This window comes from Hylaeus volcanicus, chromosome 6, assembly GCF_026283585.1.
Source record: "Hylaeus volcanicus isolate JK05 chromosome 6, UHH_iyHylVolc1.0_haploid, whole genome shotgun sequence".
Classification (NCBI taxonomy): Eukaryota; Metazoa; Arthropoda; class Insecta; order Hymenoptera; family Colletidae; genus Hylaeus; species Hylaeus volcanicus.
In genome coordinates this window covers 8,322,860-8,346,284 of record NC_071981.1, presented here as the reverse complement: position 1 = coordinate 8,346,284, position 23,425 = coordinate 8,322,860, and the positions used below count along the sequence as shown (strand labels likewise).

At 35.6% G+C, this 23,425-nt stretch overlaps 1 protein-coding gene across 1 annotated transcript in view; it reads right to left on the bottom strand.

The window, feature by feature from the left end:
* Positions 1–23,425, bottom strand: part of LOC128878188 (chloride channel protein 2-like) — a 184,028-nt gene that overhangs the window by 159,577 nt on the left and 1,026 nt on the right. The gene's annotated exons all lie outside the window — the stretch shown is intronic.

Sequence of the window (23,425 nt, the reverse complement as noted above, 5' to 3'; positions counted from 1 at the left end):
GTGTACCAAAAATGTTGTAACACCTTGAAATGGGTGGTTCGAGAGGTGATTTGAAATAACTTTTTTCTTAGCGAAAATATTGTCCGAGGCTTCGTTGAGGAGATATTAACAGAAAACACTGACTAATCAGAGCGCGAGTATGCCGGTGGAGCGGTCGCGGTAGCGTATGAGCGCGGCCACCTAGCGCGTAGCCTACGTTACCGCAGCCGCTCCAACGGTATACACGCGCTCTGATTGGTCAGTGTTTTCCGTTAATATCTCCGTAACGAAGCCTCGGACAACATTTTCACTAAGGAAAATGTTGTTTCAAATCACTTCCCGAACCACCTCTTTCAAGGTGTTACAACATTTTTGGGATACCTTGTATAAAAAAATCGCTCACGACACTTGTTCGCACATTGCGAGTAGCGGGTAAGTTATTCGACATCGCACAATGGTCCAAATTGGGAAATTTTGTGACATAGATCTAAAAACTCAACTTTCTCGTATTAAATTTTAACAAATTCGTATTATTTCCTAAATTTGCAGTGACTACGAAATCGAGAAAATTAATAAAATTTAACAAAAAATGTGAGTGATACAAAGACTTAAAGTTGCACATTCTGAAGGTAGCTCAAATGAAAGAAACATTGTGAGAGAATTTGTTTATCATAATTTGAGTTTTACGTTTTATATTGATTTGTTCTGCGATATCTATAATATCTGTAATATCTTATACCAACAATAAGCCTTATGCAGTCCCTTACCAACACTATGCCTCGTATCGAATAACTAAACAACAATACTGTTAGAGCTGGAATTCTAATAGAAAACTAATAAAACTACTTTGAAGAAAATTTATGCAGACTTCTCTTAGTTCTTTAGTCTTACAGAGATCAGCGTTCAGTTCAGTCTTCGTTTTTATAATGCGAGTTATACACGGTATATCTGTAATTCCACAATTCTTTTTACATAATTAGGTATCTTGATTAAAACTGTTTATTTTTTGTATATTAATAACTAAAAATCTAATTCAAAATATAAATTGTGTATACTAAAATTTGTCTCCTACTAACAAAATTCGTACATTTGTTTTGGTGAGAAATTTGAAAAATAGTTGAGCATTAAGTGAAGCATTAAGTTATAAAAGAATTCTAAATAACATATCTATTGGAAATGGGGTATAAATAAATATGATAGAATACTAAATTTGTAGATTAACTTTAGCTTTATTCACTAAATTGCCACGAGAAAATTGTGATCTTTTCTCAACGAGGCTCTGCACAAGACTAATGAACGTTAAAAGAAAACCATAGATAAAATTTCTAGCTGTATACAGCGTAGTTTCAGCACATCTGTTTAGTCTTTAGTAAACTACAGGAAGGGTCCACTCAGGCACCTGAGAGGGGAAGTCATAGCCTAAACGAAAACTTTCTCTTTCGTTATTCTGCAGTGACAGATATAACGTTGTACATTTATTCTCAGTACATTTATTTTTGTAGTAAAATGACATGTTGCTGTTTAGTAAATATTCCAACAATATCGAGTCATTTATAACACTTCATAAAACATGTAATAAAAAAAGAAAGAAATTAGACTTAGAAACACTAGGATTACTAGATATTTAATTGCTATTATAACAATAACAAACGACACGAAAAAAGTAAAAAAAATGCGATGAAAGTGTAAAAAATATAAGAAAATACAACCGACAACTTTCTCGAAGAGAAAACAATGGCAATAAAATTTACGGAAGACCAGAGATGCGATTACCTTGGTTACAGCCATAGAGTATTGTTTTCTAGAGTAAAGAAGACAGTAAATTTTCAAAAACGGAGTGTATTAATCGATTTTGACATAAAATAATTTTTAGAAAAAACATATAACCGACTTCGAAAAAATATTAAAACTGCACTCAAAAGTATGAAATAATTTCTAGTTAATTGATATGAATACTCACCAGTTCTAGATACAATTGCTTAGAAGTAGGAAATAATTTCTATTTCCTTAATATTAAATTATGTTAAATAACTTTTTCGTAGTCCGCGCAAAATGAAAAATTTTTAGTTCCTGCTTAAGTTAGTTTTTGTTGAGGCCGGTAATATTAAGTGTTATGTAACATATGTAATGTTAATGTATACATGTATACTGTCTACGTGGAAATACTGTCTGAGAGGGTTAGATGTATTTGTTTTAGCGGTAGGCGGGCAATATTCTTACTCTTAATGTGTGTACTATCTACATGGAAATACTGTCTGAGTAGGTTTGAGATAGTATTTGGTGGAGGTGGCGACATTGAATAATGTTAATGTATATGGTGTCTAAAGTATATATAATGATAGCAATAATTTAAGGGTGTATGTTTTGTCACTCGAACAGAAAATTAAATCAAGTTTGGTGATTTTGAATGTAAGTAATGAAGTGAAGTTAGCACCTCATTTTCAAAAAATCGAACTTTCAGCACCAGTTCTATTTGCACCCACAATAGTTCTATAGTTCCTGACAGTTTTTAGAAATAGTTCTGCCGAAATACGCGAGAAACAGCATTTTGAAAATATGAGATGCTAACTTTGCATGCCCTGAAACTTCGACTGCCCACAACTTCTTTATTATTAGTTTACGGTTAAATGCCATTAGAACTTTCGATAGTACTCTTTGTGGTGCCAATGGAACTCCCAACAGAACTTTGGAATTTTCAAAAAATTATTTTCTTGAATTGGAAATTAACTAAAAAATTTCAAATGGCCACAGCTTTTTTATTTTTTAGGTTACGGCTAAATGCCATAAGAACTTTCGATAGTACTCGTTGAGGTGCCAATGGAACTCCCATCAGAACTTTGGAATTTTCAAAATATTTTTGTCCTAAATTGGAACTTGACTAAAAAATTTCAAATGGCCACAGCTTTTTTATTATTGAGTTTAGGGCAAAATGCCATTAGAACTTTCGAAAGAATTCTTTGGGGTGCCAATGGAACTCTCATCACTAGTTTGGAATTTTGAAAAAATGTTTTTAAGGATTTGGACATTTTGTGACTTCAGCATTAGTTCCATACATACTTTATAATAAAATATTCTTAAATCATTTTTAAGTCATTTTTATACAAACGGACAATCGATTCTATGCTATTAAAGATCAACAACATACAATATTGGTTTTCAATTATTTTTAACTACAGCGCACCTTACCAAAAATTCTAAAAAAATTACATATCAATAGCCGTAAAGTTATGCTACAACTGTAAGAATATAACGATGGTCAAGTAAGTAAATAAAGCAGTATAAAGCATTTACTCAATTTTGTAATGATCTTTGATATTTTTTACTACGTTCCGCTCTTTTGAAAAATATGAAAAAACTAAAGAACATAAAAGTGGTCACTCTTCGATAAAATAACATTATTAACCGATTTCGAGAAAGGGGGAGGTTACTCAATTCGACACGTATGTGTGCTTTTTTTCGCTTTTTTTTCTGTATATGTTTCACTATTACGCCAAGATGGATGGACCGATCTGAACGAAACCTTTTGTATTTTGTAGAGTATGTCTCCCGATGGGTCCTTTAAAAAATATTATGCATCTTTTCATTGTTTATGATTTTTATCGTAAATAATTTTGCAAAGCCAGTAAGAATGAAAAATCATCATCCGGTATTCTGCAAATTCTAGTCGTTACACTAAAAAGTATCAAGCAATTCAAATGTTAAACAAATTAATATATCGTCGAAATTTCAAATCTACATGTACTTTAATCTTTTCAGTTGGTGGTGAAAAATAATGTTAAAGAATGTGGCCACTTGCTCTACATTTAAAAAAAATGTAAATTAATTGTAAATTTTTTTATTTATAATTTTATTTACTTAATATTATTTGAATAAATTATCGTATTATTATTTATTGTTATTGTTATTATCATCATTATCCTAGAATAATATCATAATCACGGAATGCTCAAATTTGTTCTATGCTTCTTTAATTCATTTAAACACTCCATTGGTATCGTTTATCCCATAATATTACACTCTATATGCTCTTCTTACTGCCCTACTGTTCCATCTAATTTTTCAAAACTCTCTCTTTTCTACTGCTTTTTTATTTTATATCTGTGCAGTAAACACTTTATCTCGTTGGTATGAAATACAAAAACTAAATTAACTGCATAAACATGTACGTATATAATATACAGGGTGTCTCAAACAGTTGTAACACCTTGTAAAGGGGTCGCCCGGGAGGTGATTTGAAACAACTTTTTCCTTAGCGAAAATGTTGTCCGAGGCTTCGTTGAGGAGATATTAACGGAAAACACTGACCAATCAGAACGCCAGTATGCCGGTGGAGCGGCCGCGGTAGCGTATGAGCGCTCTGATTGGTCAGTGTTTTCCGCTAATATCTCCTCAACGAAGCCTCGGACAACATTTCAGCTAAGGAAAAATTTGTTTCAAATCACCTCCCGGGCGACCCCTTTATAAGTTGTTACAACATTTTTGCGACACCCTGTATAATATGCATGTAGCTTAGAAGATACAGCAGCAAGTAATTGATTCGTAACAAATATCATTTAAATATTTTTTAGCTTTTTGATAGTTTCGTACAATTTGTTCAAAATATTCCTAATTCTGAGATAGATGCAACACAACGTTGCAGATTTTCATGATTTAAGTAAAATAATATCTTCTCCACTTAGTGAGTTATACAAAGAATTTAAATGATAACTTAAACAGTAACAACAAATCATAATGCATTGTCAATACAATTGTACTAAATACTTACGGCATACCTTATACGACCTCTGAACTATCATTAATAATTATTATATGGGCAGTTTATTTTGAAAGTGGTGTAGGGCCATTTTTTTAATAAAATTTTTTTTTAATAATAATAAAAATATGAGTCTTTTAGTTCTTGTTTTCTTACGAGCAGCTGAATGTTGCTAGCTCCAGAACGACTAATTGAAAGGTTAATTTATTCTTACGGAATTATTGTTCCTTTTTTGGAATAAAAATTACTCATCTCTGACACTGTTAATTCAAATTCTTCAAATAATGAATAAAGACATAATATCTTTATTCGATCTTCAAATTAAATAACCTTTTATCTCGACGATGCATATGTCTGGCTACAGAGTAGAAATTGCATAATCTTGATCGAGTCTGTTCAACGAGTCGTGCCGTTTCGCATCGATGAATCGTAGTATTGACGATCGGAAAACTGTAGCTCGCAATTACGTCAAGTTTATTCGAACGCGTTACGTTACCTAACGAACTATTTGAAAAAAAAAACGGGTACTGCGTTGTTCCTATGTAATAATAAGCATTAGAAAATCGAAGAGCACGCACAACAAATGGAAAAAAAAATTGTCGAGCGGAACGTCAAACGCAGCACGCAATCGAACATTAATCGACAATAATCAGGTGACATAATCAAGTAACGATCGTCATTTCCTTGCAATTCCAAAGGAATCATAAATTACGCGGGTTGAAACCACCTATCGAATATAAGATGAGTTATTTTATCAGGAATCTAGATTGAAACGTATAAATTGATCTATTTGTAAGTAGTACCTGATATAATAACTCAATTAAACAGAATTCTGAGGACTTGAATGACAACTGAGACCTCCAATTTCTTATAGATATTTCAACGGTGAATCCAAATTTGACTGCAAACGCGAGTTTACACGTCACGATTTAGAAAGAAGTGAGGTACTAAACACGTCTAGGTTAATCATGTTTAAAGCGATATATTTAAAAAGCAGTAAGTACTAGATCAACTCGGGTTACAATTTTAATTCAGCAATGCAAAAAATACAGGAAATATGTATATATATATTTAAAAATGACATCTTTCACATTTAATTGTAATCGTATGTACACGTTTATTTAAAATAACAACATTGTACAGGTGTATTCTATGCGATTTATGTTTTATTAAAAGACAAAATGTTAAAATTCCTCTTGAACAAATCTTTACATTCAAAACGAGAGAGTCTAAGAAGAAATAATTATAATATTATAAGAAGGCAATATTTTAAGTAGAACATTTTTTTTTATTGTGACCTTTTGCATAAATATTTATGTATCAGGTTTTTAAACATTCGCAAAGTGTGTTGAATTTTAACCAGCTTTAACGAGGACGTTATCAATGCCTCTGTGAAGTTAACATCTCATTATCAAATAACGAAAGTTTTAGCAACAGTTCTATTTGCACCCACAATAGTACCATAATTCCTGATAGGTTTCAGAAATAGTTCCGGCGAAATATGCGAAAAATAGCATTTTGAAAGTATGAGGTGCCAACTTCGTACGACCTGAAACTTCAAGTGGCCAGAACTTTTTTATTTTTGAGTTTACGTCTTGGGGGCTTAAGAACTTCCGATAGAACTCTTCGGGGTGCCAACAAAACTGTCATCAGAACTTTGGAATTTTCAACAAAATTCTTTTCGTACTTGGAACTTTTTTGGCCACTTGAAATTTCTTAGAAATGTTCCAAGTCCGCAAAAAGAATTTTTTTGAAAATTCCAAAGAAAGCAGAGTTACGAGTAATTAACTACTTTTAAAATTAATTTCCGTCTTTAATTGACCATTAATTACAAACAATATCATTAAAAATTATTTAATTAAAATTGAATTAAGCAGAAGTAATCGAAAGTCATTTAATTGACGATTGATTTAAGTATAATTAATTCAAAGCCATTTAATTGACGATTGATTTAAGAGGAATTAATTCAAACTATTTAATTGACGATTTGTTTATATTTTCAATTAAGAGACATTTATATAAAATTCAATTAATTATAGAAGTAACATATATAAGGTTATTAGATAGAAAGGGTTATGTCGGCAATGCCAAATTAACTGAACTGCTTTATGTTTTTACAATATTACTTTAACTTATACCTATGTTATATATTTGTTTTATTTTGTAGTTATTGAATAAGAATACAAATTTGTTCTGACTTACGTTATGGATTATCTATTCATACAAATACCTTAACAAATACATTATTATGTGTACAGGCAGCTCATATTGATGAGGTTAATAGTATTTAGTATAGGTATTGCATTTGTCACTAAAAATTGGTTTATACAGGGTGTCCCGAAAATGTTGTAACACCTTGAAATGGGTGGTTCGGGACGTGATTTAAAACAACTTTTTCCTTAGCGAAAAAGTTATCCAAAGCTTCGTTAAGGAGATATTAACGGAAAACACTGACCAATCAGAGCGCAAGCATGCAGGTGGAGCGGTCGCGGTAGCGTATGAGCGCGGCCACCTAGCGCATAGCGTACGCTACCGCGGTCGCTCCAACGGTATACACGCGCTTTGATTGGTCAGTGTTTTCCATTAATATCTCCTCAACGAAGCCTCGGACAATATTTTCGCTAAGGAAAAAGTTGTTTCAAATCACCTCCCGAACCACCCCTTTCAAGGTGTTACAACATTTTTGGGACACCCTGTATATATGTTCATTTATATGTGTTCCTTATATAGTTAATTGAATTTTATATAAATGTCTTTTGACATTGAAGATATAAACAAATCGTCAATTAAATGGCTTTGAATTAATTCTGACTAAAGTAATCGTAAATTAAACGACTTTCGATTAACTCTGCTTAATTCAATTTTAATTAAATAATTTTTAACTACATTTATTTAAAATATTTATTAATTAAGTTGATTGAATTTAATTTGTTTAAATTAACTATTTAATTAAAAAGTTGTAATTGATTATTATTCAAACCCTGATCGGAAGTTCTTAAGTTTTAGACAATTAACCATTTGGTGATAAGCAATGAATGTGTAATATATGTATACTATTGCCTATTTGTTAGACAAAAATGTGTATTTGTTGATATGGCAAGCAATTTTCTTCCCGTAACTTGTATTTCAATGAAAGAAAGATTTCAGTAACTAAGAAAACAAAACAGTGAAGCAATAAAGAAAAATGGCAACTTGCCGCGGAATTTTAGATACGGTGTTTCGAAAGTGACGAGTCCACTCGAGGTCGCATTGTCTTCGCGTTTAATATATAACAGTGTCTGCAAATCTCCGACGACTTGGCAGACGCAACAATAATTTCGTTCTTGCCAAATCACGGGACGATCTAAGATAAGGGTGGCATAAAAGAGCATTATTAGTCATCTGAATTAGTGGGAGTTCTAGATGAAGGGTGGGAGGCTAATTAAAAATCGCAAAGGTTAATAGTAAACATAAATTAACACGTTGATCGTCGTGTTACCCAGATCTGAGTAACAGCTATGTTTACGTCGATAGAGTGATTTCTATAGGTAATACTTTTCTTTGTTCAATATTAGAGAATTTTACAAATAATTTACAAGAATTTTATTTGTAACACAACTATTTAATGGCAGTAGCGCATATAAATGTAAATTATACAAAATAATAAAATAACAGAAATGTATAAAATAAAATAGAAAAGGTAAATATACTGATATACTTTATAAAAAACACTTGTGTATACTGTATAAGAAACTGTATTTAAAATAATATATTAAATAATAATCGCTAAAACAGTTCAAACACAACTGAGGTCAATCGGGAGATTTGGATTTCAGAGAGTATGTTTCAGTTTTTACATTTTTTGCATTTTCGCTTGAATGTATTTAATAATAAATGATAATCCGTTGCAATATATAAAAATATAAACAGATTAAGCCTTTAAAAGTAAAGAAGAAAGGTACTTTTAAAAAATCTGAAGATCAACAGATTAGTTTTGAACATATATATAACTAATTTAATAACTAATTTAATAAGGATGCAAACGTTTAAGAAGACTAAAATTCGAGTAGGAGACTTCTATTGTTAATGGAGCTGAAGCATTTGTTGCTCCTTCCTTGTATCTTTGTGACTTCGTACAGTCGTGAATCAATTTCGTAATAAAAAGTCATCTTCCACATGATAAATGTAAACAAATGTATCTCTCTCCCTCTCTCCCTCCATCCCTCTCTCTTCTCTTCTTACGTTTCAAATTGTATCACAGATGAAAAGTGGATTGTGCACTTATCCATATAAGAAAAGATAACGGTTAACACCGAACCAACTGTTTTTACCCATTTCATTTCACTCTGAACATGTTACAATGAATATTATAAGGCATATTCGCCGTCTACACTAAGAACTATTTTCTGAAAACAAACCGTTAATTCCACAGGCAAAGAAGTCGTGGGTCTTCGAGACTATCTACGCTTTCATATTGACCACAAGTTTATGCAAATAGTACGTCATCCGTTTCGTTGGCTTCCACAGCTGCCAGAAGGACTTCATCATCCAAATCCGATGATTAGCCTCTTCCAAGCTTTTCCATCAATTTTGAAGCGAGCAAACCACTGTCAACGCTAACAAGGTGACCATCGAAGAAGGCAGTGTTAAAAGTTTTACGCGCGGTATAATCCAACAGCCAATGGCACGCTGTTGGATTATGATCAATTACCGTAGACAACTAATGTTTTTTGCTCATATACAGGGTGTCCCAAAAATGCTGTAACACCTTGAAAGAGGTGGTTCGAGAGGTGATTTGAAACAACTTTTTCCTTAGCGAAAATGTTGTCCGAGACTTCGTTAAGCAGATATTAACGGAAAACACTGACCAATCAGAGCGCGCGGATACCGTTGAAGCGGCTGTGGTAGCGAAGGCTATGCGCTAGACGGCTGCGTCAATGTCTTTCGATGCACGTCGAGTCACTTGTTCGCGTACAAGCGCGGCCGCCTAGCGCATAGCCTTTGCTACCACAGCCGCTCCAATGGTATACGCGCGCTCTGATTGGTCAGTGCTTTCCGTTAATATCTCCTCAATGAAGCCTCGGACAACATTTTTGCTAAGGAAAAAGTTGTTTCAAATCACCTCCCGAGCCACCCCTTTCAAGGTGTTACAACATTTTTGGGATACCCTGTATATGTGTTATACATATGCATCCACGCACCTGTTTGGCTGTCCAAATAGGAGGGGAGGTGAACCCCTACGTGGCGCGTTCTCAGGTTGCGGAAAGGGGAAGCTCCCCGGCGGGAAAGACCGTCTAGGACGGAATACCCTTAGCCGGGGAGTCGGGGCTAGGCCCCCGCGGACAAAACATCTAAGGAAGTGATATGGCATGTTGGCAGCAATGCTGACGTGGCCACAGTAAGGATTATGGCACGTCGATGGAAACATCGGCGTGGCCACAGTAAAGAGCACGGCACGTCGGTGGAAACATCGGCGTGGCCGCAGTAAGGATCATGGCACGTCGATAGAAATATCGGCGTGGCCACAGCAACAGTTATGGCACGCTGGCAGTAATGCTGGCGTGGCCATAGTTAAGAAGAACTCCACCATCGTAGGAAAAGGAGTCACGGAACCACATAGATGGATCCACCGACTCCATGGAAGGGGTGGTGTCCCTTGCCACAGAACAAGGTATCAGCAAGGCAGGCACCAGACGGACTGAGAGGCATCTCGCAGAAAAATCGTACATAAACGACACTCTATAGACCCCCTACTCCGCTGGGTGCAGAACAGAAGTATATAGCAAGGGAAAGAGTAGGGCACGGAACAGGCCATGGTACCATACCAAGAGCTGAGAGCGGGAATATCCAGTACTTTACTCACCGTAGGCCACCACACCTACGGCTGACGACGTCTGGTTCCCCCCGCTCGCGTCCCGATCAGTCTCCTCATTACAGCAAACGAAGAAGAAAAGTAACTGAAAATACGCAAGGCAGAGAGATGCGCCGACTGCGTCTCAGCGCATCCACCGTAACCGAACACAATAACCATCTCTTAGAAAAGGGTCCGCACACCTCCTCACAGATGGGAGGAATCCGGATCTAGGACGAGTGGTGACCGTCAGAACAAACTACACCATCGTAGGAAAAGAGGTCACGAAACCACACAGATGGATCCAAGGACCCTGTGGAAGGGGTGGTGACCCTTCCAAACAGTAGAAACAACCTTCCAGTGGGAAAAGGGGGGAATCCAAGTTGGTCCCCCTGGAGCGGGTGGTGACCGCGAGCTACTCAAGAAATTCGCCATGTTTTCGGGGTTGAGAGTCATGGGAAATACAAGAATAATCCAGACTAACACCAGTAGGGTAGGCTCGCCGAATAGGAAAGTGGTAGCGAGGACGGGTTGGCAAGCCTGACGGCTCGAGTCCATCCACGGAAGTCGCGTCTGATCATCAGACACGCTGTGGGGATCCCTCACCCGAACACTCCTCCCTGCCGCACTTAAAACAAAAAGGAATTTAGAAGTAGGATTAGGTACGATAAAAAAGGGGATAGGTAGAAGCATGTATAAGCCGGTAACCCTGGCACGGATGAACGGTGGCGAGCCTTCATTCGGATCAGGGCTCAAGAGGGATAGTTACAGGAGAGGGGGGGGGGGGATCTTGGCAAACCCGCGTCTAGGTAGCCAGAACCTCCAAAGGAGGTCGGTAGGTGCAAGAGGGACGGGGGGAGTGCTAGGGACTAAAAGGGAAGGGGGGAGGGGGTGGTAACACTAAAGAGGGAACCAATCCAGTCGGAGATACGGAATACTCCGACTGAGAAGGAGGATCAAATAACGACCTCAGGTGTAGCATGATATGGGGTGGATAGGACTCTCAACTTTGATACATGGTGTAAAGGGGCGAACATGCAGGTTTGTACTGCAGGTCCTGAGGGATGTGGATCGCCCGACGTCCAACTCCGCTTCGGCATTCCCGATAAATAGGTAGAATGGCCCCGCCCAATGATGGGCCACCCACAGCAGAGTAGCGCGCATCCTCGAAAGGATAGGCCCGGGTCCAAGAGAAAACGAGGATCGCCCGAAACGCGGGGTCGAAACAGGAAGCCGAGGTAATGAGTTCCCACCTGGCCCAAAGTTCCTCGCTTAGGCCAGGTGTGACTGTGCGACTGTGACCAAAGTGCCATTCGCCCGAGAGAACACCGGGAAGTGCACCGGTGCTCCCCCTCGGCTTAAAATGCGAAAACTATACATATGCATACAAATGTAATAATAGTAATATATGTATACAGGGTGTCCCAAAAGTCGGGGAGGAGCCGGAAATGGGGGGTAGCTGAGACGATTCTGAACAACAATTTCCTTTGCAAAAATGTCGGATGGAGCTTTGTTAAGGAGATATTAAGAGAAAATCCCGACCAATCAGAGCGCGCGTAGACCATTCGAGCGGCCGCGGTAGCGAAAGCTATGCGCTGGCGGCCGCGCATGTACGCGAACAAGTGACTCGACGTGCATAGAAGGACATTGACGCTGCCGCCTAGCGCGTGGCCTCATTCTCATTCTCATTCTCATTCTCATTCTCATTCTCATTCTCATTCTCATTCTTATTCTTATTCTTATTCTTATTCTTATTCTTATTCTTTTCGTCAACACTTAGCCAATAGGGGCTAAGGGCGTTCGTCGATTCGTCGACTTTCGGAATCAGTCGGCAGGGCTCGTCGGCCGGAATTGTAATATGGCTGCCGCTCACGCCGCCCGTTCATTTCTAATCTGTATAACTTGTCAGTTTGTATTTGTGACATTTGGACGCCGCAAATTGAATAATTATTTTAAAGGCTACGTTTAATGATATTGTATTGGGAAGTATATGGTTATACTGATGAAATATCTACCTTGTCGTTGTGGAAAGAAATATATAAATTTGGTGTTTGAGTGTGCAGTTCATAATATAAATTTCAGTAAATGTTCATTTTGTGCAAATAAGAAACATTGTGGAATAAGAATAAGTGTTCTAATACAATAAATTGTATGCTATCAATAGTGGACCACTTTTTTTATTTTCACTTCATCATAAACATTTAAATTGCTTGCGACAAGGCTTTCTGTCACGCGTTCTGTATACGTATGAACTATATTCTAATACATACAATAAATTGTGCGTTAGGAATAGTGGATCCCTTTATTCATTTCTCATTTCTTCTTTAATCTTGCAATGATGATTCTCTACACGTGACTGGTCCATTATACTCATATTCTTCAAGCGTTCAGCCAATTCTTCCAGAATAGACTGAGTAACCAGATTCATGAAAGAATTCGGTAACTATATACAGATACCTCAATTACATTGTTTCAATATACGAACCTAGACAAACCTAGAAAGAGACAAAGTAAAAATTGTAAAGTGTCTGGATATTAAAGTAAAGCATAATAAATTAATTTTATCTCGACCTTAATTGAAACATAGAGCACGGAAGTTACATTTTGGTCGGTTTACTAGTAACAAAAAATAGTTGTGCACCACTGGTCTAGGCATTCCATCGAACGCAAGAGTAAACACGCGAATCCTCTGATAAGAGATAAGTAACACTCAATGGAGAACCATTTGCGCATTGAAAACCTTTTCGTTTTTCTGAATTGTTAATTCAGTTCGTACGTAACTGTAATACAGGGTGTCCCAAAAATGGTGTAACACGTTGAAAGAGGTGGTTCGTGAAGTGATTTGAAACAACTTTTTCCTTAGCGAAAATGTCCAAGCTTCGTTGAGGAGATAGTAACGGAAAACACTGACCAATCAGAACGCCATTATGCCGGTGGAGTCACTTGTTCGCGTACAAGCGCGGCCGTCTAGCGCATAGCCTTCGCTACCACAGCCGCTCCAACGGTATACGCACGCTCTGATTGGTCAGTGTTTTCCGTTAATATCTCCTCAACGAAGCCTCGGACAACATGTTCGCGACCGTTGAGAAGTGATTCATGGCGCCCAATTTAAAAATACGCGCGCAACCACGCGGGCCAGTTGTAACTAGACCAGGGCTTCTTAAACTTTTTTGATTCACGACCCCATTTATGATCGTGATTTTTTTCGCATCCCAAAAAATACAAAATAAAGATATGTAAATATTCTGCGATGATTTATTGATTAGGTAACAATATATATACATATGAAAAAATATAGTTTTAGAATTTGTTTACAAACATACAAAAATATGATATTAAAAATTGCACAAAAAGTTGTAAAATTATATTTATTATAGTTACAAAAAGTATACACTCTAATTTCCATCAGAACTGCATTTTTTGCAATAACATAAATAAAAGAAAATTTTAAATATTTTACATTAAAATCTCGCGATCCCAGTTGGAGTCGCGACCCATAGTTTAAGAAGCCCGGAACTAGACGAATTGGCAAAGATCGATTGACGGGACGATCAGCTAATAATCAACTGACAAATGTTTATCATGACAATAATGAGTTTCATATCATCTGTTACAACTACTTAAGGGTATAATCCGTGATGTTGTTTGTGCACTATATCATTGGTAAAAAAATACAGAAGAATAAACGTCCTTGTAACGGAAGGGACTAGAGTTAAACGCAGAATTGCAGTACTTATCTCAAATGGATAGAGGAACGAATGCTAGTTACTCTACGATTATCGTTTCTCTGGTTTTGCTAGCCGACAGAGGAGGAGAGGAGGGGGTAGAAACATACAGTGCAGTAATCCTCGGACCTTAAATGAGATAAGCGTATGCAGGCCCGGTTTTAGCAATATTGGCGCCCCGGACAAGATTATCGTAAGCTCCCCTTCAGGGGCTTAAAATTTTTAAGAACAGCAGACAAGGTAATAATATCAAACGATGAATCAGTAGCTAGATTGTAAAGATTGTTAAACTACAATATATAGCAACTATACTATATTCGTATACTGGGGACACCGAACTGCGACGCCCCCAAAAATCTGGCGCCCCGGACGGTTGCCCGCCCCCCGCCCCTAACGCCGGCCCTGAGCGTATGTATAGCCGGAGTTCACTTTAGTGCTCTATACGGGATAACACTAATTCACAATGGACTGAATGATCGCAGGAAAATGTACAAACGACGAGAAAACCGCACGCAAGGAAATCAACGCAGTACGTAGCCGTGGACGTAATTAATTGCTCTCCAAGCAAACTATTTGCGACCAACGGTGCGCATCAGCCAAGAATAAACATGAAAATAGATTTGCAACCCTTGCCTCCCTCCTTCCTCCTCTGTCGCTGTGAACCCACCACAGGTATCAACTTCGATTCGATCACGGAAAACAATTTATCCACTAGCATGACTCATACATTCAGTTTTATCATTATGTATAACCCTCTTACTTTTTCTTGATTAGTTCAAATACACCTAACTCCCGATTTACACATAACTTTTTTTAAAAAGCTGTTAAAAATAAAATTGTATAACGCACACATACTTGTTCAGTCATTTTTTAATACCGCTCGTTTGCTAACACTTAAATTAAGCCTAGGCAAGTGAATTCCTCTTTCTTTCTGTACCTAAGAAGTAAAGTTTACATTAATTAGGTCAATAAATCTTTAGCAATAGAAAAGTACATTCTTCATATTTTTTCTAATCATAAATGTGTAAATCATTATATTAAACGACTAGCTGTGACCCACGGTTTCACCCGCTTGGAATAGTATTTTTTTTTTTTTTTGTCGTTTGCGTTCGACTGACTGTTCAATCACGTGTTCCTTCGTGAATCAGTACGTGACTGTCTTGTTTTCCGTAACTCACAATGTTTCAATCGATATTTCTCATTGTGAATATAACGAAGGCAAAACTTTTTATACAAATTTTGAGATTTCAAATTCAAAACTTATTTTTATCAAAATAAAACATAGTATATGTTACTCAGGGTTACCATAGCTTTCTATTACTACAAAATGTTTAAAATCGGTTCAGTAGTTGCGAGGATTAGCCGGAACAGACAGACAGACAGACAAAAATTTTGCAAAAGCGTGTTTGGGTTTTAGCAATATGCGAAAAGTCATATAAGAGTTTAAAAAAAGCATTATTTCGAAATCATAGACAGATACTTCAATTTTATTATATTATATACATAGAAGATTATATTATATAGATAGAAGATAGAAGATAGATTAGTGATAAATAACTGTAGTTCTTGTAATTAGTAGTTTTTTATAATTCAATTATTTCTTTAAATTGAAAAAAAGCAACTGAAAAAAATCACATCTATAAAAACACAAAGTTAAAATTATAAAACACAGTTTTATGTATTTCTGTTGCTTTCCATGTGTATTTTACTTAATTTTACATCGAAAGAAATGATTTATAATTAAATAATTGTTTACATTATACGCTTTTTTTTCAATTCACACGGTTTCTCATATAAGAAGTCATGATTTCAATATATACCTACGATATTCCCAAGAACCGATCTCCCATATAAATCGAGAAATAGGTAAACTGAAAATTAGTATACATATTATTCAGACGTAGGACTGGCGGATTTTTAGAACAAAGTACGATAACTGAGAATGTACAAAGGCATTACTGTAGAGTGGAGTAGGGCACGAGCACGCATTTATAATCAATAGGAAAGTGATGTTGGAAATGAAGTTAAAGATTTAGAGAATAAAATAATTTATGGAAAAAGATATAACCGACTTCGAAAACTCCACTAAAAAGTATGAAATAATTCCTATTTTCTTTATATTAAATTACATTAACTAATATATTAAATTCCTATTTTCTTTATATTAAATTATATTAAATAATATATTAAATTTCTATTTCCTTTACATTAAATTATATTAAATAACCTTTTCGGAGGCGATGCATAATTAAAAATGTTTAATTCCTGCTTGAGTTAGTTTTTGGTGGAGGCCGCAATATTGAATGCTGTTAATGTATACATGTATACTGTCTACATGGAAATACTGTCTGAGAGGGTTAGATATATTTGTTTTAGTGGTGGGGGGGGGGGGCGCAATATTCTTACTCTTAATGTGTGTACTATCTACATGGAAATACTGTCTGAGTAGGTTTGAGATAGTATTTGGTGGAGGTGGCGACATTGAATAATGTTAATGTATATGGTGTCTAAAGTATATATAATGATAGCAATAATTTAAGGGTGTATGTTTTGTTATTCGAACAAAAAGTTTTACCAAGTTTGGTAATTTTGAATGTAAGTAATTTTTAATTTTGCGCGAACTACGAAATGGTTATTTAACATAATTTAATATAAAAGAAATAGAAATTATTTCATACTTTTAAGCAATTATATCTAGAACTGATGGTATTCATATCAGTTGACTAGAAATTATTTCATAGTTTTTATTGGAATTTTAATATTTTTTTCGAAGTCGGTTATATTTTTTTTACTTTTTTCGTGTCGTCGACCTTTTTTAGTGAGAAAGAAAAGTAATTTTGTGAAAAATGTTCCATTTTCTTTCACCAAATTTTTGTTGACCATTTCCAGTGCTCGAAATTCAATTCTATTTGCATAGAACTGTACAGAATCGCTTAAATTTTAATAAAAAAAAAAAATAAAATAAAAGAAAGTGATTTTTTTCCATTTTTTAATGTTCCAAGCTCTTTAACGAAGCTTCGAACAATATTTTCGCTATTAAAAATATAACAGTAGCTATAAACGTTTAAAAAGTCCATAAATTGTTGCACGTTCGAAGAGCATGGAATCAACTGTCAATAAATGTGGAAAGTTAGATCTCGATCAGTAAATTCCTCGCCGAGTTACATCATGTAATAAGATTCTTTCAATAACAATAGTTATAAACAATAACAACATTCATAAATTTTTGCAAATGTGATTATCGCGAAAACCTGTCCGGCAGCAAAATGTAAGAGGTTTCATTGATTTCAGGCCGAACATACGTGAAATAGTACTCTTTCTGCGATAAAGGTGGTAAAGAAACGGGTAAAAAATGACAAATCACAAAATGTTTTGTTTACGGGACCAACTGGGAGAAATATTCTGCAAGATGCAAGAGGTTTCACTGGGATTGGTCAAGCCATCTCGACGTAATCGGGAAACATATACTAAAAAAAAAGTATATATATACAGGGTGTCCCAAAACTCGCGTAGGACCCGGAAATGGGGAGTAGCTGAGACGTTTCCGAGCAACAATTTCCTTTGCAAAAATGTCTGTGGGGGCTTCATTTTTGAATTATTAACGAAAAACACCGCTCAATCACAGGGCCCGATTAGCACGCGATCAGCCACGAGGGCATAAGCTCGAGCCAGGACTGGCTGGGTGCGCCAAGTCGATGCGCTGTGATTGGTCGGTGTTTTTCGTTAATAATTCAAAATGAAGCCCCCACCGACATTTTTGTAAAGGAAATTGTTGCTCAGAATCGCCTCAGCTATGCCTCATTTCCGGCTCTTACGCGACTTTTGGAACACCCTCTATATGTCGAATTGAGTTACACCCCCCCGCCCTTCGAAGTCGGTTAAAAATGAAGATGCCAAAAGTACACAATACTCTTTTATTAATAGTGTAAGTAGTGTATCATAAGTACTGCATTAATAAAACAGTCTTTGCTTACCGATTAAAAATTTAAATTCAACGATTCAATGTAAGATTCACCATTGCACAATGGTCTGGCGGCCCGCTTTTCGTGGCTAAAACCTGATTTCTCGACTTCAACTTTACACAGAAATTTTTTTTTATATGAATTCAAAAATGTTTAAGGCTTTACAATTCGTATACTTTACCGTTTTCTAGTGAGTCCTTGATTAAATATTTATAATAGCATAAAGACAAAAGTACCAAATTGTATGTTGAGTTAATTATCTTAATTATTTATTGTAGAGCATCCAAATATGGGTTTGTATGGTACTATTATGTAAGTAAGGATGCATATTGTTGCGACGGTATGAAGATGCCGCACTACAGCTCCGAGTTACATCGTCGCGACGCTGTGAAGATGTTGCGACGATGTGAAGTTGCGGAAACGAGTTCCCGCGCTTCCGGTTGCCAGGAAGCGGCAAACTTTTAAAATAGAAGAGAGCGCTTTGAGAACTCGGAAATAGAAGACGTTTCGTTACAAGTCTCTAAGATTATCGTTATATTGTTAAAAAGTTATAGTTTGTTAATAAACTTTATATTTAATTATAATGAATTCTCGTGCTTCAACCCCTCGACGTTTAAATATTTATTTATGTTATACGCATATTTCAATTCGGGTACGAGCAATGAAATGTTAAAGCAATGTAAACTTTAGGAAGGGTTACAAAAAAATGATCGAGAGTGATTGGCATCGGACTTGTTTTAAATGAAAGCATACACTTTTCATAATAAGAGTATATAAATGCAAGTGTTGCTTCTTGCCGCTTTTTAGTTTATGTAGACTTTTAGAAATTTCCTTTGTTATTATAAGAAAATTATTGAAGATTTGCTAATAAATTATGCAAAAATAGGTATGGAATATATATTGTTGTTCTTTTTGATTTGACAAAATGAACAAATCTGTACATTCAATTTCAATTTCAACAGGCGAAAATATGTCGCTCAAAATTTATTTCTTACATTCCACTTGGATTTTTCCCCGGAGAATCTTGGCGATGTAAATGACGAGCACGGTGAAAGGTTTCACCAAGATATCAAAACTATTGAGCCGCGCTGTCAAGGGTATTGGGATGAAAGAATGTTGGGAGACTACATTTGGTTCCTCATCAGAGAAACGGACCCAAAGAACAGAAGACAAAGCAATGGCCAAAATTATTTCTAATCGTATTTCTAATCGAAATGAATTAAATAAACGTTTCCTATATAAATAGGAGAAAAATACAAAAACAGAGTAAAATTGGAATTTTTGTATCTTTACTCAATTATTGCTAACTCCGGTATTTATCTACAGGTGTTCTTCAACAAAAGCTTGTTTTCTTCGTAAAACTGCGACTTATACTTGAATAATAAGAAACTGAACATAATTTGACAGTTTCTATTTTTGCATGGCGATGGAAGAAATTTTTGTGTTCTATTTTAACACTTAAACTATTGAACCGATTGAAAAACAATGTAGGAAGCAATTGTTGGAAATTCGATTATCTTTAATATGGCATCTTGCGCGGCCCAATCGGACGTTTCTAACTCGAGATATGGCCTAAAATGTGAAGGCGTCTCAGAAAAAAATCGAAGAAAAATTCAAAAATTCATATAAAAAATCCATCCATAAAAAAAATTTTCATTTCGATTTTCGAGTTTAACAGACCAAAATACATAAGAAAAAACTTGTGGCATTGAAAGTACATTTTGGCTGTAAACTAGAATTAGTTATTTGCCTAAGCAGTCAATTTTCTTTGATTTATCTAATGATGATGCACACACATAGGGAATACGTTGACATGATCCGAGCTTTGGGAGCCTGTAATAGAAACTTGTATGCTACTATTCGTTATTATATACAGGGTGCTCCACGCAATTGTTTCAAGTCATAACTCCGTTATTATTCCATTTATGAAAAAATGCCAAAGGAGAAAGATAAATGGTTCGAAGAGCACTACATCTGTGGGCCTTTAAATTTTTTTTAGATGCAGCAGTGCATATGCAATTAACAATTGCATCATTTCTTTAAATACAAATGCGTATTTTTTGTTTACACAGATCGATTCTTCTGTTCATTCTACGTAAAAAATGATTAGGGTACTATGGCAAAAAAATTATTAGATCCCGAGACATTTTCAAAAAATGTCTTTATTGAAAGAGATGCTTAAACGCTTTATGACTAGTAAGTTAAACACGCTTTTAAAGGTAAAGACCCTTTCGACATTGTTATCATAACAGAAACTGATTTGTACGAGTAAGCATTTCATCATTCAGTAGCAATTCACTTATCGTAACTCGAATACGAAAACTAAGAATTTGAAAAAGTGTAACTGTATTTCACTAAGTACAAGAAAATGTATTTTTCTAATAGCGAGGAACAAGATATATGATGCACAGCACTTTTGTGCTGTGTGATGCAGATGATTTAAACGCAGTTATGCAAACAATAAAAAAACGTTATCAGAGATGTTTAGAATGTAATGGTGAAGCGTTTGAGCATCTTCTTCAATAAAAACATTTTTTGAAAATATCTCGAGAACTAATCATTTTTTGGCGATAGTACCCTAATCATTTTTTACGTAGAATGAACAGAAGAATCGATCTGTGTAAACAAAAAATACGCATGTCTATTTAAAGAAATGATGCAATTGTTAATTGCATATCCACTGCTGCATCTAAAAAAAATTTTAAGTCCTACAGATGTAGTGCTCTTCGAACCATTTAACTTTATCCTTTGGCATTTTTTCGTAAATGCAATAATAACGGAGTTATGACTTGAAACAATTGCGTGGACCACCCTGTATACAGTGAGCACCATCCTAACCGAAGGGTTCCTAATCGAAGAACAGTACAAAGAATAGAACAAAGTCTAACTTAGTAACTTATAAATGATATTGTTTATAAACACGATACGCGTTATACGATGCTCCACGAACCGTAACTCAGTCTCCCATAACAGTATACGTACGAATAGGATTTTCAAACTCGATTTTCTGGAAAAGTAGGCTTTAAATGAACAAATTTTATTGCATATTCTGTTCTTATTTTTGCATAAGGAACCACCTCGTGTCCGGTAGTACATGTTATTCAGCCGCGACCTGTACATCTAATTAGAAAGAATTCCTCAATTCGAATCTATTATCAAATCCATTAAATCATGTGCTTCCGAAGCTTTAATGTTCACTGTTTGGGTTTAATAACAGAAAGGTAACATTGGTTGTAGATTAAAACTAAAATAGTTTTGAATTCTAGAAAGAAAACATTATATTGAAGTTGTTATTATAAAAAATAGCAAAATTTTTTTTAAAAAGGAATAATGGTAAATATTTATCTTAACAAATTTCTCTTTCTTAAAGTTTCTAACATCTAATTGTGGAGAAATAACGATCTGTCCAATTTTGGTACCTAGTTCTTTTAATATTTCAGCTCCAGAATCGTAAGTATATTCAATATCAACGAGTTTGAAATAAGAAATTATCTAACCTGTGTCCACATTTGAACTTGCGAATAAAAGTTATCTGCATCGTGTTCTCTCGAATACCAGACATTTTTTGACTCTATTAGTGTTTATGTCTGAACGTTTGACCACGCGTTATATGCGGAAATCCCATGGTTACATTTATTCGGTATGTTCACCCATCGTCCGTTAGCGTCTTTCGCACAAATTGAGTAAAATTAAAGATTTAAAAGCACTTGCATTTGCAGCACCAAAAGAATTCGCGAATCATAAGCAACTCCCTTAACATGTTCACTGTCCCCTGGCACACTTGCGAAACGTGAACATTTCAATAGTTAAAAGTAAAACATTTTAAAATTCATAACAAAGAAAGAAATAAAGTGAGAAGGAACGTTTTATTTTATACAAGGTAATCCGTTTATTAAGACAATAAACTTAAATAATAATTCTTAAGCGCTTCAATATCTACGTTCCACAACTCCAAAGAAATTTCAACAAAATTTTTTCGAGTTTTATGCAGTAAATCCCGTTTTAATCTGACTGATCCCGTTTTAAATCCCGTTTCCTGAGATAATTTTTTTGTCTATCCTTGTATGTTCCCTCTCAAACCAAACATTTTTCTCTCGTGAAATATATTCGTAAATTAAAAGCAACGTAAACATGTTTGGGTCTAATCTTATGTGACTCGCTCTGTATGTATTGGGTTGTCGAAAAAGTCGTGACGCATTTCTGCAACATGAGGCACTAGTTTACTTTTGGCAGTACTAGAGTCAGTTGCAACCACGTGATTGCTGTCATTTGACAACTAAGAACTCTAACTTCGTACTAAACAAAAGACTGATCGATTTGGTTGAGTTTGGAAAATTTTACGATAAATTGAAAATGGAAGATCAAACTGAACATTTTCATCATATTCTATTGTTTTACTTACATAAAGGGAAGAACGCAAGTCAAACTTGTGAAAAGTTGCGTAAAGTTTACGGTGACAATGCTTTACAAGAACGTCAGTGCCAACGATGGTTCACGAAATTCCGTGCCGGTGATTTTAATTTCAGCGATGCTCCTCGGTCAGGGAGACCCATCGCGGTTGATGATGACAAAATCAAACCAATAATTAAAAAATTACTGCAGCTTGGATGGGATGTGTTATCACACCCACCATACTCGCCAGATCTTGTGTCATCGGACTTCCATTTGTTTCGCGCTCTTCAAGCTTCTTTGCGTGATATAACATTCGATTCCGATGAGGCTGTTAATCAGCACTTTAGTCAGTTTTTTGCCGATAAAGACAGGTCCTTCTATAAACGAGGAATTATGAAACTCACTGAACGATGGCGAAAGGTTATCGAACAAAACGGGCTATATATCATTGATTGATCTTTGTTCTTTATATAAATAAATAACATTTGAAAAATCAAGAAAAAATACGTCATGACTTTCTCGACAACCCAATACAAAAGAGGTATACAGGGATATATACCTCCAAAAATATTGAGGTCCTTCAAATGGGTGGTTCAGGAGGTGATTTGAAACAACTTTTTCCTTAGCGAAAATGTTGTCTGAGGCTTCGTTAAGGAGATATTAACGGAAAACCTCGACCAATCAGCGGGCGCTCCATTGGCATACTCGCGCTCTGATTGGTCGGGGAGAGCGGCCATCTAGCGCGTAGCCTACGCTACCACGGTCGCTCCATCGGCATACTCGC